Source organism: Myripristis murdjan, chromosome 5, assembly GCF_902150065.1.
Source record: "Myripristis murdjan chromosome 5, fMyrMur1.1, whole genome shotgun sequence".
Classification (NCBI taxonomy): Eukaryota; Metazoa; Chordata; class Actinopteri; order Holocentriformes; family Holocentridae; genus Myripristis; species Myripristis murdjan.
Genome location: NC_043984.1, coordinates 10,626,167 through 10,646,039, shown reverse-complemented (window position 1 = coordinate 10,646,039; position 19,873 = coordinate 10,626,167). Strand labels below are relative to the sequence as shown.

Genomic DNA, 19,873 nt, shown 5'->3' with positions numbered 1-19,873 from the left:
TATTATTATCATTCATATTATGATACTAGTCAGAAATTTAATCAAATTCAAATGTCCTTTTAAGGATTGCGATCCACAGTTCAGCTAAGTCGGCACAGCCTGAATATGCATGAATTTCTCTTTACATCTCTTGCCTTTTATGAGAAATTTGCACATGACTGAAGTCAGCCAACTCTATATGAGAGAAGAGTGTTTATCCACAGTAAGCATAATTGGATACCTTGACATGTGGTTCTCAGTCAGCCTCTAGTCCTGTTTTCATATTTACTGCAGAGAGAGATGTTTTAGCATTTGCCCATCAGGTAGCTTAAAAAATGCCTCATTAGCACAGTTTATTAGCATTCTTCATCAAAAGCTCATTAGCATGTGGACAAGAGTACTCTGGCTGAAGAATGTTACAGTACCAGTGCCAGCAAGTCATTAATATAACTAAAATGCAGTCCTGGTACAGAGTACAGCCGGATTTTTTTTTTTTTTTTTCAACACATTTTGACACACTAATGCTGAGTGAAGAAAACACCAACAAAGTAAAATTCAAAACATCAAATTGTCAAGCTATCCTTTTAAATCTAATCTAGGTTGGAGGCTTGTTCAGAGGCAAAACAGCAAGCCTGCAGTCAATCTATTTTAGGGCAAATAGCACAGACTGAGGTTGTCTGCTTAGCAGCAAGTCAGAGACATTGTGTTCAGTGTGCTTTTGACAGGCTGCGTCAGTGTGTGTGTGTGTGTGTGTGTGTGTGTGTGTGCTGACAGGCTGTTCTTTAGCTGTCAGTGTAGGTGTCAAGCATACTGAAGGTACTGTATAGCAAGACCCCAGGAAGACTAGCTGTCGCCTCAGTACCAGCTAACAGGCATCTGAATGAACCAAATGTAACATGTTCTGCAATCAAACAGGACTATGTTTATAAAAAAAAAAAAAAAAAAAAAAAAAAAACAGTGTAAGACAACATCATACATGTCACTTACTTGCTGTTGTTGACACAATTTTATAATAATGAAAATGCATACTGCCTAAAACAACAAGCAATAAGTGATGGTCTCTTGCACTGGAAATACTTAGGAGTGAACTTGAGCAGCATTTTATACCCACAAACTGTATCTTTTATCAAACTGAGATGAGAAGTGCATGATTATGTGAAGAGGCAGCTTATGAGAAATGACAGCGAGGATTGCACTCTCTCAGAAGTGTCCAGACTTATGAGCATCAGTGTCAGTGATCGTCAATGCGCGCACACTTGTGTGTGTGTGTGTGTGTGTGTGTGTGTGTGTGTGTGTGTGTGTGTGTGAGAGAGAGAGAGAGAGAGAGAGAAAGAGAGAGAGTGTGTGCTGTCAGCGCACTGCTATTACAGCCTCTCTAGGATAATGATGATAATGAGATTTGTTCTATGACAGTGGCTGATATGGGAAATGGATGTTTTCAAAGGAAGATGAGTAGTCATGCCACATGTATATGCTAATATGCAAGTACTTTTATGGCACTTATGCTTTTTTCTTAAGCACTGTATTGACAGTTTTAATGGAAAACAGAGAGTGAGTAAATAGAGTGAAGCTCAGGAAATGATAAGAAAATGTAAAAATAATTCACTGATAAACGGGGAAATGGAAAGATGGAAAGGGGACTGTGGAAAGATACTAGCCGACACTGAGTGAGAATCCTATAAGAGAATCAACGAAAGAGAGAGAATCCCCAAGTGGCAGAGAGGACCCTCTCTTCTCCCTGTCACTCCTCCAAAGTATGCTTTGCCCACTATTACCATGGCAACGCCGAGAGTGTTCCACAAGCTGGCCACATGCACAGGTGTGCATGCACATACACACACATGACACGCACAAGGGTACATAATTGTAGGCACAAATGCACATATATAATACATACTCACACACACAAACACGCACATGCACACTTGCACAGGCCCAACTATTGACTGATAATAAGTATACTCGGAGACAGAACATGTATTATGTAAAGAACTACATCACTGGGTGTTGTAGTTCACAATCCATACAATCTATATAGTCAGACATGTAGATCCTGAGATGTTTATTGAAAACAACCAAGTACAGGAAAACAAATAAGATAAATGGTGCATTAAAGCAAAGGATAACAAAAAATATTCATCTGCATTTATGGTGAAAACATAGTTACATTTTCTGCTTACAGTTTGAAATGGGCCGAGCTGCTTGTCTGAAATAAGAGCATCCAAATTCCTTCCATCCATCTCATCTTCTGCCCTCCCACACACAGCAACCCTTTCACCTGCTCACTAGTTAATTATCACTAGCTGCTATTTCTAGCCTTACACTGACTGCATTGCACTGAGCAAAAAACAGTTCAGTCCTTAGAATAGAATAAAATTGAACAGAGATCACATGCATAGAGCAAACCATGTATTTGTTCTTAAACTGTATTACACTGAACAGCTGAATCTCCTCCAGAGTAGTTTTTTTTTCTGTAGCAGAAAACACAATGATAAATGGAATACCATATAAGTAATCAAAGAGCTTGCATGGATTTTAAAGGAAATGAAAAATAAAACAAAAGGAAAAAGCTTTTGCATCATCAAAGCATGCAGTACAGTAAACTGTTGACAAGCACAGATTTAGCTGTGCTTGAACTGGGAAGGAAAAAAATACAAACACAAATGTTGGTATGAAAATAAAAAACTGAACATCGTCTTCTCTCTGCATCTGTGTAGCCCCCAGATAAGGCGGGCTACCCAAGCAAGTGGGCAACAAGACTGAGTGCGGCCTGCTGGGATTGGTCTTGGACCTGAAGCGGGACTACCAGCCAATCAGGAACCAGATCCCAGAGGAGAAGCTCTACAAGGTCTACACCTTCAACTCTGTCAGGAAGTCCATGAGCACCGTCATCAAACTGCCTGATGGGAGCTTCCGCATGTATAGCAAGGGAGCCTCTGAGATCATCCTGAAAAAGTTAGTCACTGATTTTGTCATTGCTATTTTAAAATTTAATAAATCTTAATAACAGTCATGTCAAAGATGTCTAAGAAGTTAGTGTATTCTTTAGTGTAATTTCAGTCTGCAAGTGCATTGCATTTGGGTCATGTCAAATGTGACTTTGTTATCCAGAGCAGGAAATTAATTTGGTCCACGTAGTGATACAAAACAAGCTCATTGCAAATCTTCCAGAGACTGAGAATTTTAAAAAAATTTCAATACATTAACAGTGGTTTGGGTTGTTTTGAAGGAATATTCCAGTGTTTTGGGAAAAAAAAAAATACCCTTTTTCTGACTTACCCACACTGAGAGATGTTTGGTACCATTTTCACCTCTGTATGTCCAATCAACAAAAAAACTGACTTATTACTGACTCATTGACTTACTACCTAATAGACCATTTTAAATCTGTGAATTTAATGTAAGGAAACCAGACTAAAACACTATTTCAACACAGTTTGTGTGGTTCTCTATGTCAGGACACATTTTGCATGATAGCAGAGTTACAAAGAACGACACAGTAGTTGTGCCTGAGAGTTTATCACAGACTCACCCCAGCCCTGCCTGCACTGTAGATGCAGTCACATCCTGAATGAGGTTGGCGAGCCAAGGGTGTTCCGTCCACGTGACAAAGATGAGATGGTGAAGAAGGTGATTGAACCCATGGCGTGTGATGGCCTTAGGACCATCTGCGTGGCGTACCGTGACTTCCCTGCCGATCCCGAGCCCAGCTGGGACGATGAGAACAACATCCTCAGTGAGCTGGTGGCCATCACTGTTGTCGGGATAGAAGACCCTGTCAGGCCTGAGGTAGGAGCGTGTGCATGTATGTGTGAGATTTTTGTTTCAGTGATATTATGCTAGGAGGAGTTAAGGTTAGGCTTTGTTCGCGGCAAGGGTCATGGCATGTAATTTAGTCTGTACATGCACACTGCCATCAGCATAGTTGCTGGTTTGTCCTGACAGTGACTTGAGGCATTTGCCCCTGTGGCTCACTGTGTAGAGTGTGTACCACATAATACTAAGGCTGAGCTGCAGCGGCCTGGGTTTAATGTTCCTGTCTCTCTCCACTGTAACTGTTTCATAAAGCAGAAATACCCCAAAAAAATAATCTTAAAAAAAAACTTACTTGAGGTTTAAGGTAATGCGTATTGGTTCGGCCAGTGGTTCTCAGTCTTTCTGGCTTGTGACCCCTCAAAGTAAAACCCACTCATGACCCCCACTGACCAGGCTGCATAAAGTTTGGTGAACATTTCTGCTAAAGAAAGATTTCCTTTTTCAGGGTATTTGATCAATCATCAAAGCAGAGCTAAAGGCTTAAGACTGTTCAAGGTTTCACAAGGAAAAAGCAGAACACAAATGAGCAAAAAACAGGTCTTATGGTAACTTTGTGCAGTTGTAGTAGGTTATTTTTTAGTGATGGGAAAAGAAATCTATTCAGTTATTTGCTTGACTATTCATATATTGCCACACTGACCTTGAATCAATATTTTGTCTTTAATTTAATCAAATTAAATAATAAGAAATAAAAATCTATTTGTTTAAAAAATATGTTAAAATGACAATTCAATTAAGATACAGTACATTAGCTGCATCAAAATGTTCACAAAATGCATTCATATACATACATACGTTATTGTTTTTTTTATTTTATTATGTGCTTTAATTTTTCTTTTAACGTTATTTTACTTATTTCGTTTAATTTAGTTGATATTTTAATTTTTAAAATTGTATGTCTCATCTTTATATATTGACAACAACTGTAAAACTGAAAGGTCCTTATCTTTATCCAAAATAACATAATATCAAATCACAGTAATTACAGAATCGCAGTATGTGTCGAATCAACTCCCAGGTGTTGGGAATCATATCATATTATATCATATCAGGAGGAACCCACCTGCCATGCCACCGATGATTACTAATGGCTTAGCAGTGTACCAAGTACTTGGGCGCTATCCTGGATGATAAACTGACCTTTGAGGCTAATACGGACAGAATCTGTAAAAGGTCAATCAAAGATTGTTTTATTTAAGGAAGCTGAGAAGTTTTGATGTTGATAGGTCATTCATGAAAATGATTTATTCATCATTCTTTGAGTCTGTACTCACCTCTGCCATGATCTGTTGGTTGGTAACAAAAAGGCTGGGTAGTATTGTCACACATTGCCGTAAGATCATTGGCATCAGTTTGAATGACCTCAGCCAGGTCTACCAGGTCAGGTGTACCCGTAGGGCAAAGGGCATTCTGGCAGACTCCTGCCATCAGGGAGAAAGTTTGCCTTTTCTAGGAAGACTGGGGGAGATATCTGGGTGTTGAGTGTGAGGGTGACGGATTCTAGTGTGTGGAGGGGCTGAGCACCACCCTCGTTGAAACACAGAGAGCAGAGGAGAGGAGAGACGAATGCGACAGTAAATGACAGTAACAAGCAGCCTACCGATACATGATGCACAGCACTAGTTCTCCTGCTAGGCTTGAATGTATTTTGATTATCTTGACCGTCTTGAGCTTGAATATATGTTGCTTAAAAGTTATAAGTGATTCGATTAAATGTTAATTCATTTTCGGCAATCATTCTGGACGTCGGACCATGACTAAAAATAAGATGCAGACCTTTGATTAATAATTTTGAGAACCCCTGTTCTATGATGCATTTTTAGTTAAAGGAAAGCCGAAATGTACCTGCTACGGGCGGGCGAACAGGAGATATGGGTGGAAAGTATCCGTGCTATGCTGTGTACTATAGGAAAACTGACCTCATTTGACAGCTCCTTCACATTTACAGGAAGACAGGAAACTAACTAGCTGCTACATTATTCAACTAACTCCTTTCATGTTTTTCCATTCATCCTCCTTACTCTCCCTCAACATCTCTGTCTGCCTCTCCCTGTCATTTTCTCCATCTGTCTCTCCATAACTTTGAGTATTGCACCATTCTCTATTTGCTCTTTCTTTTTTTGACGCTCTCTCTTTCATGCTCTCTCTTTCTCTTTCTTTTTCCTCTCTCTCTCTCTGAGGCCTCTCTCTATGCAAGCATCTGAACAGACCTAGATAGAAAAAACTACATAAGAAGGGAAAAAGACATCCAATCCTCCTCGAAATGAATAAACAAACAGTCTTATGGCAACCAAACAAGCTAACAAGAATCCCCTGATGTATAGGAGCATTTGAGGTTTTCATGTTTCAGAGGAATCTGCAACATCATCCTGAGAAAAAGCTCCCAAATAATGAAAAATACCAAATAAAAAGACAAAAGGGGAACTTGCAAGAAGGGGGCTGCAGTTCTGTGGTTTGCAAAGCTGTGATCCATCTAGGGCTATCTAACGATGGATGCTGCTGTATCGACATACAAACCAGACGAAAAAGACAAATGCTGGGCAGTTTGCAAAATTTCCCTTTTTTTCCAACCACCATAGTCACTTAACATCTGACATTTTTGATAGCCCACGTGAAAAAGCAGTGTGCCTAACATGGCTACATTCCAACAACAGCTCCACAGGCCCCCTAGTGTGGCAATAACTAATATTGGCTAATATTAGAAATGAGATGACTTTCTCTCCATCTCAAAGGTCACACAGACTAGTAAACATGTTTATGGTTTGTTTATTAGCCCCTAATTTCATCTTCCAGGATGAGATGTTGTTTTAGCAACCGGCAGCTCTGCAGGGCTGCCCCAGTGATGAGTGTGAGAGAAAGGAGAGAGGGGAGAGAGAAAAGAGAGAGAGAATCAAAAAAGAGGGGGCAGGGAGAGAAAGAGAGAAAATGGAGAGTGTAACCAGATCTATATTAAAGACATTAGAGCCTTGCTTTTTGGCGTCACCTACTAGCAGCCTACCCTCCACTTCTGGCTAGCCAGACTGTATTTTTAATAAGTCTCTGCTTTTCTCCTCTCCTCTTCTCTCCTCTCCTCCTCCTTTCTCAGATGACCAGTCTGCTAGAGCAGAGAAAGTCCAAAGGAAAGGAGAGTCCAAGAGTAAAACCAGCAGGAAGAAAGATAGACAGAGAGGGCAGATGGGAAAGTGATATCTTGATTGTAGGAAGTGATAACTTGCTCTTGTTACTGTATCTACTGTAAGATTCTTGTAGACTTGATTTTACTCTGAATATGACTTCTAACAAAATATAGTAGTGCTTGCTGCTTTGTGTTTTCTGCAGCTGTTTACTGTAAACTAATTTCCAGATTAGCACATGTATGCATACTCATTTAAGGCCTATTAGTGGATAACTGTGGTTGTCCCTTTTTTTGCATTGCCTTCAGGTAGTTTTCAACCCCCTTGACTTTTCCCACATTTTGTTGTGTTCCAGCTAGAATTCAAATGAATTACTTGTCACTGATCTACACACAATAACCAGTAATGTTCAAGTGGATTTTTGCATTTACAGTTTGTAATTTCTTTTTCTAATTTTGTAATGAAATTAATAGATTGGACTCCAGGAAGATAAGGGAAATACCCATGAAGGTAAAACCAGAAAACAGAGAATGCAGCTGTGTCATCAGCTATGTGTGGCATTATAAAAGTGGGAAAAGGATTTTACAGATTTATTTTCAGGTTTCAGTACTTACCAAAAGAAAAAAAAAAATCAGTAATTTGAATGCAAATTTCACTGTAGAAGAAGTCAAGTGTGTGATAAAAAAATGTAAACTTAGAAAGGCTACTGGAATTAATTAAATTTCCAATCATCTCTTGAAGTCGCCTAGGTTGCTTAGCGCTTTGTGTGAGCTGTTTCAGTTCGGTTATAGTGGCATTATTCCCATACAGTGGTACAAGAGCATCTCAAAACCGAACATGTATCCCAAACTACTACTCAGTTGGTTTTAGGATTATGAAAAACTTGAGTTGTGTTTTAGGAAGGGAACCTTTTGTTGGGTTAAGGTGCATCCACTTTGTAATGTCCTTGAGATATCTGCACGGTTTGTCTGCAGGCTGCCTGAACAGTGAACGCTTTCTGGACACTAATCTTTTAAGCTACAGGAGGGAAGTCTTCAGGGAACATTAAGTTGAGCCGGAGTTTAAGCAGTTAATGTGAGGAGGCCTGTAATTATAGGATATAAGATTGTGTTTGTTTACCCTCTCAGCTCATTAACGATCTGACGGTCACTGCCCTCCCTCACTATATAGATTTCACTTTGTAATCCGCCCCCTCACTCTTTCAGCGACTTCTGCACTGTGTGCACGTGCATGAGCCACTCGCTGTGGCATTGTAATGTATGCGTACGCATTGCGGTGGTGGATTCATTTGGTGTTCCATCCTGTGCACTGTATGTGTGTGTGTGTGTGTGTGTGTGTGTGTGTGTTTATGTGTGGGGGGGTACAGGCCTGCTCCTATGTGTGTGTCTATGTGCAGTATGCATCCCTATGTTTATGTATCCATATATGTGTGGAGTGTATGTGTGTTCTGCCTCTGTGTTTGTGTGTATGTGTGTGGGGGTTTGAGTGCAGGGGTGCAGTACTGCCTTGCAGGGTGTGTGCACAAATTGTTGTGTGCTGCTGTGAGTGTGTGCGCACACATTTGTGTATGTGTGGGTTTGGAGAGCAGTGCTCGCCCACACTGACCTTTGCCAGGAAGGAGACCGCATTCTGAATTAATGCTCAGCTTCCTCTTGCTGGCTCTACCACCGATCACTCCATCTATCTTCCACATAATCTAATAGCACTGTCTTGGGGGAAAACAATTCACATAATATGTTCTACCATACATAATATACATCACTTTATTAAAGAACAGATTAGAGAGGGAAAATATTGCTCAGTGTGATCCAGAATTTGTGGGGACAGTGATGGCTACTTTGTATTGTGGCTGTTGAAGAATGGATCATGATGAAACTTGACTTTTCTTGTATTTGTGTGTGTATGTGTGTGTGTGTTGTATGTGTGTGTGTGTGTGTGCATTACAGCTGACAAGAGTTGCAATATTGTTAGTAGGGCTGAACAATATGTTAAAAAAAATCATACTGCAGTTATTTTGACAGCCGTTGCGATTGCATTGTTTATAATATATTGCGTATATTGAGAGTCATGATTTTAGTAGGAATGATAATTCTTGCATCATAATTTTCATTTTTACTAAAAAAAAAAAAAAAAAAACTATTAAAATCAGGATGCCAGTTTTGCTGGGGTCTGTACAAAACAAACATGTTTTCGTATGTCTGGAGGATACGATTTGAAGGCCAGGCAGTGGCATTTTGTCACACATTTAACCTTTATCAAAAAGTTGCAGCTCCTGCCAATTCTTTTGTGGTTTTATATTGCACTTCAATACAGTATCTAGCAATCTTGATAATATTTTTGATTAATTGTTAGCCCAAATTGTTGGCGTGCTTTTTTTTTTACTAAATTTGTGTGCATTATATACTCATAGACTGCTTTTGTGTGCTGAACAGGGTAGGATGTTGTTTAAATCTACATAAATGTATTTCAGAAAGTGCTCTATATTAAATCATTTTGCGCATGTATTTTTGCGTTCCCCTTCAGGTGCCCGATGCCATCCAGAAGTGCCAGCGCGCAGGTATCACAGTGCGCATGGTGACAGGAGACAACATAAACACAGCCCGGGCCATTGCTATAAAGTGTGGCATCATCCACCCTGGAGAGGACTTCCTGTGCATCGATGGCAAAGAGTTTAACAGGAGGATCCGCAATGAGAAGGGAGAGGTAATTGAAAGTGAGCTAGACAGCAGGGCTGGGTGATGCATCAATATTACATCGATACCATGATATGAGACGAGATACTGTCTGGGATTTCGGATATTGTATTGTTGTGTGGCATAAGAGTCTTTCCTGCTTTTAAAGGCAATGTTACAGAAAGGGATTCAACTTATACTACTGTGGCTCTTCTATTATTTGTCTCCACCTGCTTGGTCATCATATCCACATTACTAATAACTGTTTATCACAAATCCCTTGGAAGTAAATATGTTATGAAAGTACCAATATTCGTTTCTACAGTATTCGATATCCATATCGAGGTATTCAGTCAAACATAGCGTGGTATTTAATTTTGTCCATATTACTCAGCCCTGCTAGAGGGTGTGAGGTAGTGAGTGGAGAGCTTGATACTTCTGTGCTGATGGACAATCCACTGACAGATTGGAGAGGCAGCTGGGAGCAAAGAGCGAAGACTGGAAGAGAGAAAGAGACCTCTCTCACCAAACCTAAACCCTGACCACCTGTTCTTGTATTTATTTATCTGTGTGTGTGGGTGTACGTGTGTGTGTGTGGTCAGGTGGAACAGGAGCGCATTGACAAGGTTTGGCCCAAACTCAGAGTCCTGGCCAGGTCCTCCCCAACTGACAAACACACTCTTGTCAAAGGTGAGTGTTTTGTACTGTTTGTTAGATGGTGCTTCACTTTCACTGCAGTGAAAGTGAACGTGCTGTATTTAGACATTGCACACTCACTCATCACAGCCCCACACACAGACCACACATACACATGTACACACACAGACACACACACACACACACACACACACACACACACACAAATCTTTAGTCAAGTACTCCCTGTTTTTTTCACAGGTTTGCCACAGAAAGTAAAAAAAAAAAAAAACAGAAAGTAAAAAAAAAAATAATATTGCCATGACCAGGTTTGTCATAAATAAATGTGCTTGCTGCTTGTGTGTGTGTTTGTGCGACAGGCATCATTGACAGCACCATGGTAGATCAGAGGCAGGTGGTAGCTGTGACAGGAGATGGGACCAATGACGGACCAGCCCTGAAAAAGGCTGATGTTGGTTTTGCCATGGTAAGCAGCCTCTCTTTCTGTTCAGCTTCATCTCAGCATTTATAGATAACATGTTATCCACATCACATTATCTTTTTTCCTCTCGGCACGCAACTGTATAGATCAGGATCTCCCCCTAGTGGAGCTCCAGATCTATGCAACAACTACAATATTTTCACAAAAGCTATATTATACAGAATGCAAATGTTCTAAACTGTTCAGAGCAATACAGTACTCATACTATAAGATAAAATGAAGTTTCTTACATAACAAAGCTGTATATTTGCTTTTTTGCTCTTCTTAGTAGTATACATCTCATTTTGGCTCACTGACTGTTACCCTCCTGTCTCTATTTCTACTCCTCTCATCAGAAACAATCCTCAGAGTTAATGAAATTGAATGAAAATTAATTGAAATCAAATTAGTTTAATTTGTTCTTTACTTCATTAAGGTTTTCTTAAGTTTGTGTGTGGAATGAAAATGAGATAGACATGAAAGAACTAGTAGAATAATTTAATGGTTAGCTAAGATTGCAGTTCGAGTAGTTGCTGTGTTTCCTGTGGTAAGCTGAGGCATGATGCAGCACAACGCAAAATACGATTAGGACATCTCCAATTGCTGAGACTGGAATGTTACACCCTGTTCTCACTCTGGTCTCCCATCCCCGCACTTGCCTGTTCTCTTGCAGGGTATCGCTGGCACAGATGTGGCTAAGGAGGCGTCAGACATCATTCTGACCGATGACAACTTCAGCAGCATCGTCAAAGCCGTAATGTGGGGACGGAATGTCTACGACAGCATCTCCAAGTTTCTCCAGTTCCAGCTCACTGTCAATGTTGTTGCTGTCATCGTGGCTTTCACCGGAGCCTGCATTACACAGGTCAGTAGGATGTGTGTAATGTGTGGATGCACATGTGTGTGCATGATTGTATGTGTGCACATCATCAGTGTTCTTAATGTATGGAAATAAGAAACAGGCCTCTAATAGACAAATAAACCTTTATTTAGCCAGGGAGAAGCCAGATGAGAGCGAGACTAATAATGGCACCCTGAGAACACCACAAAAAGTACACTAGGCAATAAAAATAAAATCACAAAATTAAAGCAGATTCAGTTGAATACATCTCAAAATAAATAAAATCATCTATGACATTTAAATGGAAGCTATTGTCCCAGATTACAATCACTGTATCCACTTTGAGGGAATCTTTAAGTTGGTTCCATTGCATAGAATAATAATTTTAGTCACAATTCCTAATATCCCAGTTTGTGTACATGCACATGTTAGGGGGTTTAAGGAGGTTTGTAAGCATTTTAGGGGGTTTTAAATCTAACAGTATTTGTGTTTGTCCAGGACTCTCCACTGAAGGCTGTGCAGATGCTTTGGGTGAACCTGATCATGGATACCTTCGCTTCCCTGGCTCTGGCCACGGAGCCTCCCACAGAGTCTTTGCTGAAGAGGAAGCCATACGGTCGCAACAAGCCACTCATCTCCAGCACGATGACAAAGAACATCTTCGGACATGGAGTCTACCAGCTTGTCATCATCTTCACGCTGCTCTTCGTTGGTATGCTATGTCATTTTGCTTTGCCTCAATTTTCTTTGTCACGTGCACTTTTATTCTCTCCAAGAGGATCACTGATGATTAAAGTTAAGAATGTCATTCAAAATTTGATGACTTATTTTTTCCAGGTGAGAAGATCTTTGACATTGACAGTGGCCGTAATGCCCCTCTCCACTCCCCTCCGTCTGAGCACTACACCATCATCTTCAACACCTTTGTCATGATGCAGCTCTTCAACGAGATAAATGCCCGAAAAATCCATGGAGAGAGGAATGTCTTTGAAGGCATCTTCAGGAACCCCATCTTCTGCTCCATTGTGTTTGGCACCTTTGCTGTCCAGGTAGGCATATACATTTTGAGTTCATTTTATTAATCATGTTTTATGTTGTTGTTATCAGATAGATGTGAGATATGGACATGAATAAAATAGTGGTATCACTTCATGTCTCACCTAATTTAAATATTAACTCCTGACATAAATGACTTGTCCACCTAAGTTGGAATAATACAGCATCACAGCTGATTTGGACTTTGTTTCTTTAGACTTTGATCGTGATTCCAAAGTGTGTGTGTTTTTTTTTTTTTCTCCACATTGTCCTCATGCTGTTTGGGTCTAACCTATGCTTGGTTCATATAGATTGTGATTGTGCAGTTTGGAGGGAAGCCATTCAGCTGTCACCCTCTGGACATTGAAAAGTGGATGTGGTGTGTTTTCCTTGGAATAGGAGAGCTAATCTGGGGGCAGGTAATGTCTGGCTGTCTAACTAGCTATCTTTGTCTGCTTGTATGTCATCACTATTCTGTTTTCCTCTCTTGCTTGCCTTCTTGCTTTCATTCTAGCTTTGACTAGTGCTTTATTGTGTTTTTCTGTCTGTCTCTTACTCTCTTGTTCTCTCTCCCTGTATGTTTTTCTAACTGTACTGTATAGTTTTAAATTGCCTTTTGAGTCAATGCTCTGTTTTCTCTACGGGTCAGGTGATAGCCACCATACCCAATAGCAGGTTGCGTTTCCTGCGGGGGGCGGGCCAGTTAAGTCAAAAAGATGAGTTACCAGAAGAGGACGTGAACGAAGAAAACGAAGAGATTGACCACGCGGAGAGGGAGCTGAGAAGAGGACAGATCCTTTGGTTCAGAGGTCTCAACCGCATTCAGACTCAGGTGAGAACAAGGGAAGGGCACGGGTGCTATCTTCGAATAGGGATTTCCATACAGGGATTTAATTTCTACTGAATCCATTTCTTTAGAGAGCTACAGAAGAAGCTGAGAATTAAAAAGAAACAAGATATGGTCAGTTCATGCTGAAGGTCTGATTCATACAGGACCTGCTCTCAAAGCGACAGGACAGAGGAAACACAGGCCCTTGTGTTATTCTTTATGATGGGAATGGAAGGCTTGCTGTAGCTCAGTAAGTTATAAAAACTGGCAAGGTTCACCTTTGGCCACCTATGAGGATATATTGGTTTCTCTGATGCTGACATGACTTTTCAATATAGTGTATGTCTTTGTCAAATAAGCAGTTTTCAGTGTGGGAAGTTGCTGATCGTTTGCCACACCCTGAGTGGAAATGTTAGACCATACTCAGATGTGCAGGGGTGTCCATGGTAGCCAGTAACAGTCTTAAAGTTGTTTTATCTCAATGTAGCCTGTTCAAGTACATGAAGATGCATCTGTTGCATGCTGGAGTTATGTGAATATCAGCGTGGACTCACGGAAAATCAACATTCAAGCCCCGCGGTTCAGTGCAGCCGGAAACAGTTACTGAGGGGAGCACTCTCCGATGAACTCTCCAGACCATTGTCACTGTGACATTCAAAACAGTTTTACATCTTTATGGGATTTGGGTGTCTTAACGATTTCATCTCACCTCTGTGTCACTGATGGTCCAGGGTGAAGCTATCCCACGACACAGTACCATGGACCAGCACCATACAGAGGCAGCCAAACCAAGCATCTTGCTGGCTACAGAGGCTGCCATTGGCATTTATTGACATGCACTGATGGGCAACATGCCACAGTGCAACACAATGGAACATTCCTTGAGTGATTTAAATGGCTGCATCTACACAGTATATTATTAAATAAATGAGTATGCGCAACACTTTGCAAAGAGTGCTGGACTTCAAATTTAATAAAAAATGAAAAATGAACATAATGAACCTATTGATTAATCTGCTCCAAAATACCACTTACTGACAATGTTTCAAGCCCCCAGACTCTTCTAGGAAAAACTATGCCAGTGAATTGGTTGAGGCACTCTGCTTCACGTGTTGGTGTTAAGAAAAGTTCTTCTTGGTTCTAATGGCATGTCTCAGCAAACAAGACCGGCTGACTTGTGATTGTTACTACCGTAATTAATAAGCCAAAATCCAAAAACACTAAGGAGAACTTCCTTGCCCAAACTCCTTGTCAGGTCATGCTTATGGTCAATGTAACCCACCCATATTTACAAATATGTCATACACTGTATGTTACAGGACAGGGTGGCACATGACAGCTTTGAATGGAATTATATGTTATTAATAGACCTGTCAAATCCCACCCTTTCTTGTGACATACAGTTTCCTGTACTCCCATACTGGTGAGGCACATGAGCATGAATTTTACCTGACCAAGTGTTTGAGGGCTCAAAATACTGTCAATAAACAGCAGGTTGGAGCAGATTGGTATCCAGGCTCTGTGCTCGTGTAGAATCTGTTTATTATAAAGTCTTCCTTTCATTGGACAGTCAGCTCTTTAAATATATTTAACCATTTTGTTGAGGGGGAACTACACCCTGACCTTAAGCCCCCCCCCCCCTCCCCTCCTCATCGTGTCATGATTGCGACTCATCGTTATACTTTGGTCTCTCTTACCACAAAAATCACCCAGTCAGTCAGCCTGTGTTGCCATTTAGTGTCTGTCTCTCTGAGCAGCCATTTGTCCTCTTCTGTCCCGCTCTCCTTCAACAGATTGAAGTAGTCAACACCTTCAAGAGTGGCACCTCCTTTCAGGGGGCTGGGGCTCTGAGACGCCAATCATCCACCACCAGCCAGACCCAGGATGTAACCAATGTTTCTAGTCCTAGTCACGTGTCCTTGTCCAATGCCCTTTCCTCTCCTACAAGCACTACTGCTGCTACTGCTCCTCCCACTACTGGCCGTGAGTCAGATCTCTGTCAGTCTGCTTCTCTGCTCTCTTTAATTCAGGGACGCCATCCCATTATTGTAGGAATGAACTGACTGAGAGATTGACAAAGTTATTTTTTATGGTATGGTTCATTATTCTTAAAAGTGAATACACCTACTGTATGCATTTTGGGATTGGCATCTCTGAAGAATCTTCTTTGCTTTCTTGCTATCTGCTTTTTCATTTCCTCTCTTTCTGTCTTTTTGCTATTCATACTGGATTTCAAATTCATCTTGATAACTCGTCCAACGCTTGGGTGTACTGTCCTCTCATTGGTGAATGTGTGTTTGTTTCCCCAGAGTGCTAGGAGCGCAGGACTAAGGGTGATACCCACGGCGTGACATTTCAGGTTGTGAGTTTGTCTCCCTCTCCTCACCCACCTCCCCACCCCACCATCCCATCCTCCAATCCCTCCATTTTTATGTCTTGACAGAAATTGATGTGAACTAATTCCAACCAACTCACTAAAGGACTGGGTAAACATTCAAGTATAAGCCACCATGTGCTCTTATTTTGGGTCATTTTTGTTACTTTTAAGTCAGATCTCTCTGAATCAAGATGCACAATGTACAGCCTTGGTAACCAGACGCAGCTTAGGCTTGCCTGGGCCAGGGTAAACTCAACTTCAACACTGCCATAGAAGGGTTTGATAGGTCTGTTGTTTTATGTATTCTCCAACTAACAGATCAGCACAAAAGACAACAAGACATGAACGAGGCAGGGTGGTGCCAGTGAGGTCTTGATGCCAAAGAATCTCACTATGGCCACTTTGCAAGTTTTTTTGTAAGCATTCATTCTAATTTAAATGGGGGCACCACGTGGTGCAGCTAAAATCAATCTACATGTTGATTTTGGCACCATGTACCCCTCTATCTCTCTCTCTCTCCCTCTCTTTCTCTCTCTTCTTTGCATTTAGTCTTTGTATTTGTTTGATGAAAGTAAGATCCACAGTCCTGTTTACGGTGCGCAGAGGGGACAGGAGAATCGCCATAAAGCAATTCCAGTAATCCATCCTGTCTCATTGCTTCATGCTGTCGGTGTAGTTGACTGTCTCGCTGCCATAGTTTGAACGTAGATCTTCTGCAGCACCGTAAATGCACCCCCCCTCCTTCTCTGGCACCCCATCAGTGTTATTTGTCAGACATCCTGTCCCATGCCCTCATCCCGACTGGCCCCTCCTTTTTTATTTTTTATTTTTCATTTATTTGTTTACTTATTTATTTTGTCTGTTTTGAAATCTTCCCATATTACAGAAGCAGTTTGACAGTATGCCCATTATTTTGAAAGACATTGCCATGTTTCTTCACTATCATAATCGGTTAAATTGTACTAGAGAGTTTAATACTGTAAAAATGCTTAAGTACAATTATAAACGAGCATTTCCTGTGTGTGCAAAATACCATGTTGCAATATATTTGCATACTTTCTAATCAAAACCCATAATGGGCCAGTTTGGGAATAGCTTGGATTAAAAATGCTTGTGTGTTTGCTCAGTCAGTTGAAATTGTGGCCCCGAATAATTCAACCCTTGGTCTGGAAACCATTTAAGATCGCAATAATTGCAGTGTCATGTAATTTTTCAAGAATTGTTAGGCCTTATAATTGAGTACGACGAGGATAAAATAATGAGCCACACAGACAACATAATGAGTGATTAGATCCTCTTATTGTTTGATTAATCATGTGTCAACTTAATGCCAAGTTTCCCTTCAATAACAAGACATTCAAGCAATTCATGGAATAATTTAGAAAAACGTTCAGAGCTGTCAACATTATAGATCCAACCTAAATGTTATGATGCACTTTTTTACCAACTGATAACACGATTCAATTTTCTTTAAGGATCAAATAACATGTTTTTAAATTGAGAAATAAGGGAATCAACGAGTTGCACATCCCAAATCCTTGGGAGCTTTTGGCTAAAAAATGCTTTCCCATATTCTTACCGGTAAAGGAACTGGTATTTTGCATTTTTCTCATTTAAGGGTCACGTATATCTTTGAGGCCTATACTTGAGTGTTTACTTAGATGTGCATGGAGTTGAAAACGTGCTTTGATGTCAGTCCTCTGACAATAATACTATTATTTCCATTATTCTCTTCCATATGTTTTGTTGCAGCAGTCTGTGTGCCTGTGTCCATCACCAGCTCATCTCTTCCTCACCATCATGTTGTCTTGTTGCATGTAGTTTGTGTTTACCTCTTGTTTACTCCCTTTTGTTCATCAAATCTCATTTGCTGTGAAAGCTTGTGGTCTAAATGCCAATGTTTTTTTGTTTGTTTGTTTGTTTGTTTATTTATTTTTGGATGTCTTGTTTTGTTCTGAGTTTTACACGACAATGCCTGTGTTGAACCAGTATCATCCAAACTTGAGTTTGACTGTTTCCATTGCCCCTTTTGGGACCATGCTTTACCCACCCTGTGCTCTCTTTGTGTGTATGTGTGTGTTCCACTCAGAGTCTGTGTGGATATTGTCCCAGACAGTGCTCTGGTGCCCTCAGAAGTTTAAACCACCTGATTGGATCTCTCAGATCTAACCTCCTTCCTTTTACTGACCTCGTCCACCAGACCTCTTCAAACTTGCATGTGTTATTCTCCTTTAATTTTTCTGTGAGCATTCCATTTATTAACATGGCTTGTTTCTAGGTATACAGCACATTGGACTAAAGCGTATACTTACAACGAGCGTTTGTGTTGCTTTGGTATTTATTTTCTTGAGACGTATAATTTGGACCTTTTTTTTTTTTGTTGTGGTTTTTACAGTTGTGTTTCTCACAGTTTTTCTTAATGCACGCCAATTGAGTGAGTTGTGAACTGTTGCCATCTTCTGAAAGCAGAACACAGACTGCAGCTGCCTTCTCTCCTGCTGCTTCTCCTTCACCTTCTTCCCCAATCCCCCTCCTCAACTAGCAAGGTTCCTACCTCCCCCTCTGTCCCTTCCTCTCTCTCCCTCGCCCCTCTTTTCTCTCATCCCAAGGGTCCCTCCAACCCTTCCATTCAACTCCTGGCACCATCTCTTATTCTCTCCTCTCTTTCCCTCCCTCTGCAACAGATCCGTGTTGTGAATGCGTTCCGTAGCTCCCTCTACGAAGGCCTGGAAAAACCCGATTCCAGAACATCCATCCACAACTTCATGACGCACCCTGAGTTTAGGATAGAAGACTCCACGCCCAACATCCCCCTCATCGATGACACGGACGAGGAGTCTGCCCGGAGGAGGAGGAAGTACTCCAGCCAGCCCTCGTCCCCGAACAAGAACAACAACGCCATCGACAGCGGCATCAATCTGACCATCGACACCAGTAAATCAGCTGCTTCCTCCAGCCCCGCAAGCCCTTTGCACAGCCTGGAGACCAGCCTCTAACCTTCACCTCAGCCGTAACCTCTAATGTTTTTTTCCAATCCTTGACCTCTAACTTGCAGTCTGGGGGCACTTCCTCCAATCCCCTTGACCCTTTAACTGTAACCGTAACTCTTAACCTGATCGCCCTAAACCTGTCTCCCCTCCAGCTCAGTCCTCATGTTCCACCCTCCCATCCAGACCCCGTGGCAAAATTTCATTCATCCCCTTAACCTTGAGCTCGTCAAGCTCTCCACTCCTCTGATTGGAGAGAATCGAAAGTAATATGACAAGGCAGGGGGGAAAAAATCACTATCTACAATCAAAAAAAGCGCAACAAAACCACAAAACCCACACAGCCATGCTGTTTTTGTGGTTATGTGTGTATGATGGTGGTAAGTGTGTGTGACTATATGTGTGTGAGCATGTATATGCGTGCCACTGACAGGACATATGTGTGAACTGTGTCATTAGTGGCAGCAGAGTGAAGAAGAAGAGGAGGAGGACGATGAGGAGGGAGAAATTGCCGAGGAGTAAAAACAAAAAAACGTAAAAAAACAAACAAACAAACAAACAAACAAAAAAAAAAAACAGGACAGACTTTTAACTCCCTTTACGCTCCCCCTCCTCAACAATAACATTGTCAATACTGATGATAGTTTAAATTAAATTGAAAAACATTGTTATTATTCTGATTCTGATTATTATTATTATTGTTATTGTTATTATTGCTCCTGCATGAATGTACATTACCCAGGTTTTTATTTAAAAGGGTTTTAATTTTATTGGAATTCTTTTGTTTTTGATTGGCTAAGGCAATGTGGCGGACTGCTATTTTAAAGACAGCCTCTCTGAGTTCCTGGCCTGCGGGTTCCCTCTGTGTGGCATGTACATGTACCCAACTGTAAAGATTTATTTCATCCGTGAAAGGAGATGTGTACTGAGGTGGTAGGGCACAACTTGCACAGTAGTTTTGCACCTGTTGGAAAAGAGGAACCCATAGTAATAACGATGATGATAGCATTTATGGGGTATATTCTATAAATATATATAAATATATTTAGAGAGAGTTTATCTTTGTTTGTCGGCATGTTGCCTTGTTCCTGCTTCAATGGCTCAAAA

General features: G+C 40.9%; 1 pseudogene; it reads left to right on the top strand.

Moving 5' to 3' along the window:
* Nucleotides 1–19,325, top strand: part of LOC115359209 (plasma membrane calcium-transporting ATPase 2-like) — a 41,030-nt pseudogene extending 21,705 nt beyond the window's left edge.
* The last annotated feature ends 548 nt before the right edge of the window (nucleotides 19,326–19,873 follow it).